Source organism: Protopterus annectens, chromosome 9.part0 (genome assembly GCF_019279795.1).
Source record: "Protopterus annectens isolate FY-2018-M chromosome 9.part0, PAN1.0, whole genome shotgun sequence".
In the NCBI taxonomy this organism is placed as follows: Eukaryota; Metazoa; Chordata; order Ceratodontiformes; family Protopteridae; genus Protopterus; species Protopterus annectens.
The window spans coordinates 1202515473-1202528268 of record NC_056743.1 but is presented as its reverse complement, the minus strand read 5'-3'; the positions used below and the strand labels follow the sequence as shown (position 1 = coordinate 1202528268).

The 12796-nt window shown below is 45.4% G+C and overlaps 1 long non-coding RNA gene across 1 annotated transcript in view; it reads left to right on the top strand.

Annotated features, from left to right (window-relative positions):
* The window catches only part of LOC122811938, a 558722-nt gene that overhangs the window by 289927 nt on the left and 255999 nt on the right, over positions 1–12796 (top strand). Inside the window, exon 5 of the long non-coding RNA XR_006366316.1 lies at positions 9645–9759. This is a non-coding gene — a long non-coding RNA (uncharacterized LOC122811938). The remainder of the gene's footprint in view (positions 1–9644; positions 9760–12796) is intronic.

Genomic DNA, 12796 nt, shown 5'->3' with positions numbered 1-12796 from the left:
CCAACCTTATCTTCCAGGTCTTCCAGGAGTCTTTTGGAAGAAGATGTGGAGAGGGTAGTACTGAGACTCCTCAAGTCGTCTGCCCTGCCTAAATTTTTGTTGGCTCCGACCCAATCATCTCCGGAGCCACTCTAACCAGTCTTGTCTTCATCCATGATTCCTCCTCCGAGCCAAGTTGGTTTTTCGGAGCCGGAGTGCTTGTTACCAACGGAGGAACCCTCTGTTCTGGCTCCCCTTGCTGTTGCATTGCAGCCGGGTTCGGCTCAGACATGTTCGGCTCCGTCCGTTGTGTCCAGGGACTGAAGCTCTTCTGTCGGCGCCGAGGGGGAGGTTTTGAATTGATCCTAGTCTGTTCCGAGCCTTCCTCTCGGTGCATCCTCCAGGGTGAGCTCGGACCCTGCATCTATCTCAGAGCCAATGGCTCTGGCTCCGGCATCGTCCTTTGTCTCTTCAGAGTGGGGACGGTCTTCGGAGCCGGAGAGATCTGCTTTTGAGGTGATGAGGAGTGTGCCGTCACAATCTACAGCACCTGCCATAGGTACAAGCACTCTTTCCCCCACAGGGCTTCCACTTCGGTCTCAGTTCCTACTCTCTCTGGAGACAGCAGAGACCCACAGCCTCAGAAGCCACCGGCTGGTTGCCCCCACTTTTCTGGCGCATCCCCAGAAGATCCTTTTGAGGAGCCCCCGTGGAAGAGAGTATGCAAGAGGAAGCATATTGACTCCCAGGATGAGTCTCTGACATTGGACACTGACCTCAATGAGTTGGAGGGGTCCCCTAAGTCGTCCTCTGATGATGTCTCCTTTGTAGACATTCTAGAGATCCTTAAACAGAGGTGTGACTGGCCCACTGTCAACCCTTCTGATGAGGAGTCTGTGTACCTGAAGGCTTTCGGGTCTCAAACCTCTGCCTCTTGGGTGTCTCCACCTTTCGACGAGCTAATGGATCTGGTTAGTCAGAAGGTGTGGGATACTCCTGATGCTGTGGAGCCAGTACTTAGAAAACCAAATAAGTTCCTGTCTGACCCTCCTGGAAAAGAATTCTTGTCTAAGGGCGATCCTGTAGATGCCATGGTGGTGGCGGCAGCCATGAAGAAGGAGTTGGTGGAGACTTCTTCCTCTGTACATCCGCCAAACAAGGAGTCTCGACAGATGGACAGATTTGGGAAGAGTGCATTTAGTTCAGCGGCCTTTACATTTCGATCCCTGAACTATCTTACCCATTTCACGAGGTTGCAGAGGGATCTCCTCAGGGAGTTAGGAGATTCCATACAGGGTGCTTGCCCTGAGGGAGTCCCGGATAGGATCTCTGCTCCGTTGTCCATCCTAAATTCCGTAGTTAACTCCTTCATGCAGCTCATATCTCATTAGGCTGATGGAGCGAGCAGAGCAGCGGGTTCAAGAGTTGCCCTTAGGTGCCACTCCTGGATGCACTTGTGTAATTTTGCGAAGCCGTTTAAGTCCACCTTCACCAACACCCCGTTTGATGGTTCCTCCTTGTTTGGCTCCAAGGTGAAAGATGCACTCACTCAGTGTGAACAGGAAGGAAAGACTCTCTCTGCCGTGGGAATCCGTTTTCCATCCCCTCTTGACCATACCCCAAAGGTCAAAGGGGGGAGGTAAGATGTAGTTCAAAAAGTCCCAGAGGGCCTTTCCAGACACACAGAGTGGATCCTCCAGAGGCAGAGGAGGAAAAAATGGTAGACATCGCCTTAGAGGCAGGGGTGGTCTGCAGTATCAGCAAGGCCGTGGTTCCTTTCGAGGGCAGCCTTATCAGCGCTCCTGATGTGGGGCCTGACTGCATTTCTCTGGGACCAGTCGGGGGTCACATCTTTGTATCCAGAAGCCTGGCTAAATATAACCCAAGACAAGTGGGTACAAAGAGTTTACCTGAGGCTATATCATACCCTTTTCCCTTCCACCGTTTCTTCCCAAGGAGATCCCAGATGTTCCACCCAATCACAGGAATCAGGCAACTGTGGAGATCAACAAGTTGCTCTCAAAAGGAGTCATCCAGCCCGTGCCAGCAGACCAGATAGGATCCGGAACTTACGCCAGGTTCTTTTTAATCCCAAAACGAACCGGAGACTGGAGGTCAATATTGGACCTCAGCAGATTAAACAAATCCACGAAAAAAGATAAGTTTTGGATGGTAACACTGCAGTCGATACTCCCGTTGTTAGGGAAAGACTATTGGATGTGCTGTCTAGATCTCCAAGACACCTACTACCATATAAAAATGGACAAGGCGTCAATGAGGTATCTGCGCTTCCAGCTGGGAGCCAGCCATTATCAGTTTTGTGCTCTGCCCTTTGGTCTCACCACAGCCCCTAGGGTGTTTACCAAATGCATGGCAGTAGTGACAGCTCACCTGAGACATCAGGGATTCCAGGTGTTTCCATATTTGGACGATTGGCTCCTGACCGCCCCTACCAGGCATCTACTTCTCCAAAACAGGGACATCACCAACCAGCTTTGTGCTCAACTAGGGATCTCCATAAATTGGGAAAAGTCTGCATTACTGCCCTCATAATCTGTGATTTTTATAGGAGCAGAGGTAGACACAGTGGACATGACAGTTAGTCTTCCCGCCGAAAGAGCACAAAACCTCATCTCACAAGTTCAGCAACTTCTCTTACTTTGGAAGGTCAAAGCAAAGTGGATTCTTCAACTTCTTGGAACGATGGCCTCAACCATTCTGTTAATACCTCTAGCCAGGTTAGATATGAGAATACTTCAATGACTCCTGTTCTCCCAGTGGTCGTTCCAATATCTACCGTTGAATCACTCTATTCTGCAGACAGAATCATGCAAAAAGGACCTTCGTTGGTGGATAGCCCCCAACAATTTGTTCACGGGAGCTCTCTTTGTGCCTGTCCAACCCATTACCACTGTGACCACGGATGCCTCCCAGGTCGGGTGGGTAGGCATTATCTGGGCAGGACGGTCCACGGCACATGGCAAGAACACAAGGCTCATCTGCCTATCAACGTTCTGGAGATGAAAGCGGTGCTTCTGGCGTTGCAAGCACTTCAGGACTTCTTCCTCCAGGGACGATTGCGATACAATCGGACAACATGTCGGTTGTGTGGTATATCAACAAACAGGGCGGTACCAGATCTTACCCACTCTGTCGAGAGGCCATGCGAGTTTGGGAATGGGCGATTTCTTCCCAGTGCTTTCTGGTGGCAACGCACATTCTAGGGATAGCCAACAAGCTGAGCCGGGCAATCCTGCTGCCTCACTAGTGGTCTCTGAAATGGGAAATAGTGGAACAGATTTTCCTAAAATGGGGACAGCCTTGCGGCGACCTTTTTGCCAGTCAAGTCAATGCCAAGTGCAGCAGTTATTTTTCCCTAATTCCCCCTCCGGGGGAAGCACCCAGAGACGCTCTGGTACACGATTGGCCCACGGGACTTTTCTGTGCCTTCCCTCCATTCCCTCTTATCCCCAAAGTGATACAGAAAGCCAACCGCCTGGAAAGCAAGTTGATCCTCATTGCTCTTTACTGGCCTCGTCAGGTCTGGTTTCCCTTCCTTGAGCCTCTTCTCCTAGACTATCCTTGGATCCAGGACCCAGTTCCAGATCTAATGACCCACATGTCTGGTTCGCTACACCCCTCTCTCCACACGCTCAAACTGACAGCTTGGCTGATCCAGTTCCATCTCTCGTCAGGCTTCATGATGTTTCATCATCAGTGTCCCATATTCTTTTATCCTCACACAAACCATCAACCAGAAGGCTATATGACAGTAAGTGGAAAAGGTTTTCTATTTGGGCACCGAAAATGAAAGTGGATCCTTATACCGCTCCTGTTCTCATAATTCTGGAATTCCTTTCGGAGCTTTTTCAGCAGGGATCTGCCGCAGCCACCATCTACGTACAAATGGGCAGCTATTTCACATTTTTATTTGGGATCTCCGAATGTTAACCTTATGTCGCATAAGTTATGTAAAACCTTTTTGAGAGGAGCCACCTTGCTGAGACCACCTTTACAGGAAACTGTGGCTTCTTGGGACTTAAATTTTGTGTTGTCCAAACTAACATCCCCTCCTTTTGAACCATTCAGCTTCCTTAAAGTACTTGTCTTGGAAGACTGTGTTTTTGGTAGCTATTACATCAGCCAGACGTGTTTCTGAGCTACATGCTCTGTCTATTAAGCCACCTTATTTAGTTTTTCATAAAGACAGGGTTTCTTTATGTACCAATCCTTCTTTTGTTCCCAAAGTTTGTTGTTCTGCCACATTGAACCAGTCCATTGAACTTCCGGTCTTCTTTCCCAGTCATAGCAATGCAGTGGAATACTGTTTTCACCAGTTGGATGTTTACAGACAGCTGCATTTCTGTTTGCAACGGACCAAAGAATTTCGGATATCAGACCAGTTGTTTCCTTTACTGATTCCAGATTGGGCTTACCAGTTTCTAAGGTGACATTGTCTAACTGGATTTCGAGTTGCATGGCTTTCATCTGCAGCTCGGAGGGCAGACCCTTACCACACAGGATCAAGGCTCACTCTACCAGGTCTCTTTCTACCTCTGCAGCCTTTCAAGCCAGGGTACCAATTGATCATATCTGTGCAGCCTCTACGTAGGCCACCCTTCACACCTTCATTATTCATTATAAGTTGGATTTGGCTTTTAGGGCTAGAGCATCCTTTGGCTCCACGGTGCTCAAGAGCATCTTCCAATGAGCCACCCAAGAATAAGGCACAAGGGACGCTGTCCCATATGTAAAAATGAAGGTGAGATTGGACTACCTAACATGAAGAACTTAATGTACTCATCATAATGTTCCATGTTGGTAGTCCATCTCACCGTTAATTTTTACCAACCTTCCCGCCTGCCCCTATCCTGTAAGATCTGGAGGTAATATAAATTTCTTGGTTGGCAACTCTTTAGTATTGGTTTGTTGGTTAAGGGTTTCTTTCCATCTCTTTCTATCGCTATTGAGCAGGAAACAAGATCTGAGGATTGCACTGGTGCACCATGGGATACCTGCTTAGCCACGAGCTAACCAGAAATTTTCGAACTTGAAAATCGGCTGAGTCAGAGCCGAGGATCGGCTCCGAACCCATATGTAAAAATGAAGGGTGAGATGGACTACCAACATGGAACGTTATGGTGAGTACTTAACTTCTTTTTCATTGCTATATACTGCAATTCATTACTGTTTAACTGCATTTCGTTGCTGTTTAACTGTACTTTTTCACACTGTGAGTTTTCTTTTGACTGTAAGTGATTAATCTGTGCTTCATTGTGAGTTTTTTCTTACTGAATTCTTAACCTTAAAATTTAGTAGCATAGTCTTGATACAGGTCTGCGGTGTCCAGAGCTTCAGCCGCACGGTTTTTAACCCTTTCTGAAGTATTCCAGCTACAAGTTTTTCCTTAGAAGCACTTGTGTTATCATCTAGTAGTACTACTCGTAGACCTTCCTCTCTTTACCCTCTTAATTTTTTCAGTTTCTGACAAATATGGATGGACAATTTCCTACATTTTCTCCTGCCAAGTCTGGTCAATATGGGCATCCTAAGACAGTGTAGCAACTGCCTCATGTACACTGGCAACTCTTTACTACTGCCACCGAGGAACACAATTTGTGACATGTAAATACATCAAGCACCTAGTGTCATTGCCCCCCCCCCCCAGTCCAGTATATCTAGCACTGAGAAGGTTGGCAACACCCCACCTGAAACAACACCCACACCTACACAACATACTCCCAGATATATGAAGGCTCTCAACAAAGCATACCTAAACAAGAGAGACCTCTGAGGCATAAACGCACGCAAACTCCACTGCCCACCACACCACACACAGTTCACACACCTGTCTCTCACAACCACTAAGGCCTAAACATAAAACCTACATATTAGTAATAGGAGACTCCATTGTGTGAGATGTAGACGTGCTCCTCGCCAGACTGGATAAGGAGAAAGTCATGGTAAGTTGTTTGTCGGGTGACAGAATCCGCCTTATCACCAATGCACTAAGTCTCTTAACAGGTACTGTTATGACTATCATAGTCCATGCTGGAGTGAATGACTTGAGATGTACCTCCCTGGACTATATGAAGAGAGAGATGATCTAGCTCGCTGAGTATGTGTCCCAGGCAGGTATGTCCCTAGCCTTAAGCAGCATTCTGCCATCACCCAGAATTATGCCTCAATACAAACAGAAAATGATTGACTTTAACAACTGGCTTAGTTTCTGGTGTCCTTCAAAGGGGATCCTGTACCTGACAGAATGGGATGACATGATTGATAAACCTCAATGCTTTGCCAGAAATGGCCTGCATCTGTCTCCCTTGGGCTTCAGGCTCCTGGCAAAGGCTCTTGCCTCCTCATAGTGCCTGTTTTAAGCAATGCCAGGAGGTCAAAACTAACAACATGAAAATTTCATCAAAATGTTAAGTTAAAGGTCATGCTGCTGAACGTTAGGAGTCTAAACATGAAACTGCACTCATCCCAAGCATTCTTAACCGTGGAAGAAGCTGATAGTTGTGCAGTCACAGAAACCTGCTTCAAAGCTGCGGAGAGCACCCCAGCCGTACAAGTTTACTCATCCTATCATACATTCATTCAGACTCCAAGCCATGGGCAGCAAAACAAAAGGAGGTGGAGTTGCAGTACATACGTAAAAGACATACACACCTCTAGGCTGGTCAAACAGTATGATGCACAGGAAATACTCCAGCTGCAGTTAACAATTGACAAGAAGCCTATTCAAATCATAGTGGCTACAGGCCTCCAACTCTGACTCAAGATGCCCACTCCACCTATCTGAACCTCTTTGAATCTATCAAGATTCAACCCTTTACCCTGATCCTGGGTGACTTTAACTATCCAACCATAGATTGGAAGAAATACTCATGCCAAAACACAAATGCCCTGAGATTCCTTGACTTTGTCCATGCAAATACCTTGGACCACTTGGTTGACACCCGCACAAGAGTTGAAAATATCTTGGACTTGGTAATAAAGCAGTCACTTTCGAAAACACCAAAGTACTATGGTGAGCATTTATATAACTGAATGGAATCAGGAATACCAGACAGGATGAAATCCTCCTCCTATAGGAAGAGTAAACCTGTCTGGTGGACATGTGCAGTAAACTCAATAATAAAAGGAAAAAAATTGCTGTCCAGGACCAAGAAGGAGTGGGTGTCTAATTGGAAGCAATCTTTCCTTAGCCTGAGAAAGCAAATAAGCACTAGTGAAATCCTCCAAAGCAAACTTTGAGTCCAAACTGGCCACATCTACTAAAGAAAATCATAAGGCTTTCTTCACATATGTCCGCAGTCTCAAGGGAAGCACTCAGATCTGTTCAGAACTGTGGTCAAGGACACCACATACACAAACCTTGTAGATATAGCCAACCTGCTGGCAGACACGTTCAGCGAAAACTTCACTTCTCTGTCCCCTCCTATCAGTAAAACAGGACATCTCCAGTACCTTCCCCCCTCCCCTTATCTCTAGGGGGAAAGTCATCACTGCTCTGTCAAAGGAAAAAAATTCAGTCTCTGTGGGACCCAATAACATCCCAGGTTGCATCCTACATAAACTTGGGCAGGGGTTTGCAGCACCATTAGGCACCCTGTTCAACCAAAGCCTGAGTACTGGCTTCATCCTAGCCGAGTGGAGGACAGCTACTGTCATCCCTTTGCACAAAGGTGGAGCATCCACTGATCCAGGAAATTATAAACCCATCAGCCTAACTAGCCTGATCTGCAGGGCCATGGAGTGGATTATCATGAACCTCATTAACAAGGACATTGGCAACCTTCAGACACTTGATTCCACAGAATTTGGTTTTCTCAATAGGAGGGCATGCCTGTTAAATTTGGTCGACTAGTTTGAGATGGTCACCAAGGCCATAGACGTGGAAGACAGTCCACACTGCCTACCTTGACCTGGCCAAGGTCTTCGATACTATTCTCCATAAAGGTATAATAGATAAATTCCCTCAACTAAGCCTCAATCCGTATGTTACCATATGGGTAGCAAACTGGCTTACTGATAGAACCCACCTAGTCAAAATAGGGGAAGCCACCTCAAGTAGCAGACCCGTAACAAGTGGTGTACCCCAGAGATCGGTCTTGGGGGGCCTCTGTTTGGGATATACTTCTCAGAGGTGCAGGCCAAATTTAGTGGGCTATGGCTGACCAAGTTTGCAGATGACTGCAAGCTGGGTGCTGTCATAAAATCCCCTAGTGATGTGGACATCCTCCAAGAGGGTCTCACCCAAACAAATAGCTGGTGTCAGAAACATAGCCTCAAACTGAATGCCAAAAAATACATCATCATTCCTTTTGGGGAGAGTGACATCCCCAAAAATTATCACATTGATATGGCACTAAGCACTCAATCAGTCGTGAGGAACTTGGGAACCCAGGATGATAGCAAACTGACTTTTGACCACTATGTTGCCTCCGTTGTATGGAACGCTTTCGACATAGCCCACCTCTGTAAGAGTATCTCATCCAGAGACAAGGTGGTCATAACATTACTGTATTCTTTCCTTATAAGACCGATTATTGAATACAATGCTTTCGGCATGCACCTCATAAAGCACATGCAGCAGCTGGAGAGACCACAGAGATTCCTCACCTGGAGAATCCAGGGCCTCAAACATCTACCCTACACAAGCTAAAAGCCCTGTCCCCTCTACTCAAGTCTCCTACTGACTCCTCGGAGCTGACCTCTGGCATACAAAGCAATCTCAGACCCTGCCCTGATGGGACTACTGCATATCTGCAAGTCGAGCTCCACTCGAGTAAACCTCACCGGAGACCTCAGCCTGGTCTGTGACATCAATAGGACTTGGCGGGACAGATTTGTGTCCCAGAGACTCCCCCTTTTTTGGAAAAAAGACTCACTCTCCACGTAAAGCAGAGTACCTCATTAAACCTTTTCAAGTGCAACCTGGATAATTGGATGGGGAACAGAAAATACACCCCCTGGGATTCCACCTCTGTCCTTGCTGGACAGTGGCATAGGGTGCTGACTTGTTGGAACATGGGCTAAATTCTTGGCTAGGCTTGTAAGGGCCTCAGGGCCAATAGCCTAGTAACTTCCTAAGATCCTATGGAGAGGTTGCTATAAGGTAAACAGGGTGAATACATATGTTACTACTTGTACTGGTGAAGGCTGTTGGAAAAGCGAGAAGGGCTAAAGCATCCGAAATAACTGAATAGACAAAAGTAATCAAAACCTAAAGGTGGGGACTATCAAAACTACCTGTCCCAAGAACTTGCTCTAAAATAAAACCTGAAGTAAAATTTGAAGCTTTGGAAAATACTTCAAAATAAAATGCACCAGACCAACAATCATCTGTGTAACAATGAACTGAACTGTCTTTATTGCTGCATCTCTGCCAAAGCTCAGTATGTTATTGTACAGTAAAGGTTTAAGTAAAATTGTAGACATTAAAAAGTGCTGTAAAATCCAGTACAGCAGAGCACATAAAAGCAATAGTCATTTATATGGCCATGTACATAATTAACATATGTGGCACACCCTGTTTTGTCTTTTTTTTTTTTTGTATGGGCAAAAAGTGTACAAGTCTTCTGAAGTTCAGGCATCTACTATTGTATTTCACGTAACCGTACTGGCTTCTTTTAGCTATCATTTTGTTTTCCTTTCAGCGCCACATTAAGTATCAGCATGAAGCGACTAAGTCGTATACTTGCTCTGTATTTGGATGTGGCAGAAGTTTTCGGTTCAAAACGCAGGTTGAAGAACATGAGCGTTTGCACAGTGGTAAGGACAAGAATTCTTCTGTCTTCACTTTAAATGTGTATGCATGTCATAGTTAATTTTTTGTTCCAAGTCAAATGCTACAGTGCATGTAGGGTTTTACCCTCAAGACTCTGATTTCTTGTTTGTATGTCGTTAATGTCCCATTTCAGGAGACCCCTCTTTCATTTGCATTCTTGCTGCTTAATTACCCTGCGTAAGCTATGGAGCCGTTCAAGTTGGCATATCCACACGCAACCTCCCAAATGCATGATTCCAACAATAAGTATGCATCGGAGATTTCTGGACCTTGTAAATGCCAGTACTGTTTACCAGATATTCCCTGTGCCCACAAGAGTTGTTAGTCATCTTATGTTTTCCTCTTAAATGTTTTCCCACTTACCCCCCCCCAAGTTATATTTGACCATCTCACTGTAAACTTTTCCTGAAAAACCTGCCTTATGGTTTTCAGTGCCTACTGTACAATCAGGAATTAAGTACTTATTAACTACTAATCTCATCAATAATCACAGTTAGTATCGCTCTGTAGCAAATCTTGTACCTGAGGCTGCTGCCAGATCCTCTGAATTTTACTTCCTCTTAGATAGATGTATTGATGCCATCTGTACCCATCCAACAGGAGGATAATGGCAAGTTTAAAACTAAACCCATATGGTGGAACACCCACATCAACAAATTATATTAAAAAAAAAGCTGTTGGTCATACTTAAATGTTTACTATTTCATTATTAAAGAGATTTAAAACTGGTTACTACCTCAAACCTACCATTAAGAAAAGCAAGATTAACTGTAAATGTAGGATGGAGCTAATTCAAAAGGAAACAGTAAGGTCCTATTGGGAATTTTATGAGTAACCAACAATTTTGTATTGAATTTACCTTTAATTACACCTCCTTCTCTGATCCAGGGGACATTGCTAATATTCTTGTGGACAGATTTTCATCCAACTTTACATTTCCCATGGCTCCTTATGCCACGGCTCCCAAAATTGCACAGGGCCAAGTCTTTTTTGGTATTTTCCAAAAGTACAAATACCAGTTCATGGGTCCTGACAATGTCCCCTGGCTGCTTAACTAAGAAACTCGCAAGTCCCATCTAGCAAAAACCTTTCCATTAACTCTTCAGTTAGAGGCTCTACACTGGTTGCATCTCCAAGGAATCGAGAGGAGAGTAGCTGTCATAGTTCATAAAGGTGGTCACTTTACAGACCCTTTGGATTACAAATGTATTAATCTAATTTAATATTTTCAAAGTTAAGGAACATGCTGATGGTTCTTAGTGTTTCACTGTTGGAGTCATCACACTTGGGTTATCTGCCTGCAGGTAGCCCTCAGTTGTCCCGAATACCAGAGTCTTGGGATTTCTGCGTTGGATGCTGTCACTTCTTTCATGACGTCAGGTCGTCGGGGGTATAAAACAGGTAGCAGATGCCATTACATCAGTCTTTCTTGCCTTGGAGCCCGAAGCAGAAGCAGTTTGCATGTGCTAGTCAGCCACTAACTGAAATTTTCGTTTTTCGAGTTTCAAACCTGAAGTCTTCTAAAGCTAAGTACCCCATTGGGGATCCTTTTTTCTTGCTCTAACCGATATCAGAAAAAGTTAACAATTGTCTTGTCCATGGAAAGCAAATACCTCAGGGAGATTTTCATTCTTACTGCGTCACCTGTTTAGGCCCAGACCACGACATCCATCACTGTCGTGTTTGAGCCGTGTTTAGCACCCAAACCATTCGTAGTTGGGCTGTCTTTGTCTCTAAATTCTTTCGCTCTTGTTCTCCGTATTCTGAAATGGCTTTGATAAGCCCATCCGACTAGCGATCTTCCGAAAAAATGTCAAGATAAAGTGAGACAGTAGGGCCAAAACTGTCGACAACGCTTCCGTTAAGCTAGTCTCCAGTCTGCTGGTACTCGGTGATCCGCCTTTGCAGCCCCTGATGCCTGCTTCCACAGATTTGCAGGCCTCTGCTGAGACCCATTCGGAGTCCGGTATGCCGCGAGTTGCTTCTTCGACTATGGAACCTGTGGATGTCTCTACCTTGGATGGGTCCGGAGCAGCTGTGCAGGCACCGGCTTCTGAGGGTGTTTTCCAAATTACCGATGTTCGAATTACAGACTGCTTCGTTTTTAGCTAAAACTACCAAATTTCCTAGGCCCAGAGTACGCACTATGCCTAGGAAACAGATGACCAAAGTGCATGCTCATGCTCCCATGCCACAAAGACAAATGCTTAGAATGGCTAAAGACCTTATTACCCTAGTTAGGGGAAGCTAGCCTTCCCCTGCTAAGAGACAAAGAATTGAGTTTCATTCTGATTCTACAGACCAAGAGTCCGATGACTCTGACCCTTCTGATTATCAGGACATGCCCTTATCAACCTATGAGGATTCAGATGCAAAGGAATCCATTCACTCTGCCTTCCCCTCCAGAGGATTTTTCTTTTGGTGAAACCTTGCATATTTTGAGAGCATTTCTGCTGGGAATGTCAGGACTACCCTCAGTCCAAAAAGAGACTCAGAGAATTTTTAGAGTTGCCTCAGCACAGACCTCTAGCTATACCCCCTGTCCTGGATGTTGTAGATGATGTTTTCATGGAATCTAGTCTTACTCCAGACACTTTACCCCCGGCCCCTAGAAAACCTGACTGGTACTACAGAGTACCCGATTCTCACAAATTTCTCCAAGAATCCTACTGCGGATCCAGAGACCATTTCCCAAAGACCTAGGTATTAAGGCTACTATAGCCAAAATCTCCCTACCCCTTCAGGCAGGGATTCCAGAGTTTTAGACATATGGGTTAAGGAGGTATATACCTCTGCAACTCTTAAAGTAAGTAGCTGTGCTTGTTATGTCTGATGAAGCGGAGGTGAACTCCGCGAAAGCGCTCACTCTCCTATTAAATTGAGTTACTTTTGTACTTTACTACTGTGATTTACTCGTGATTTGTCCAGGATTGGAACTGCATTACATATTTCTTATTGGATTCCTGCTACCTTCGAGGGGTTGTTTCTGCATACTACTAGGGCAATTGTATATCTTATAAT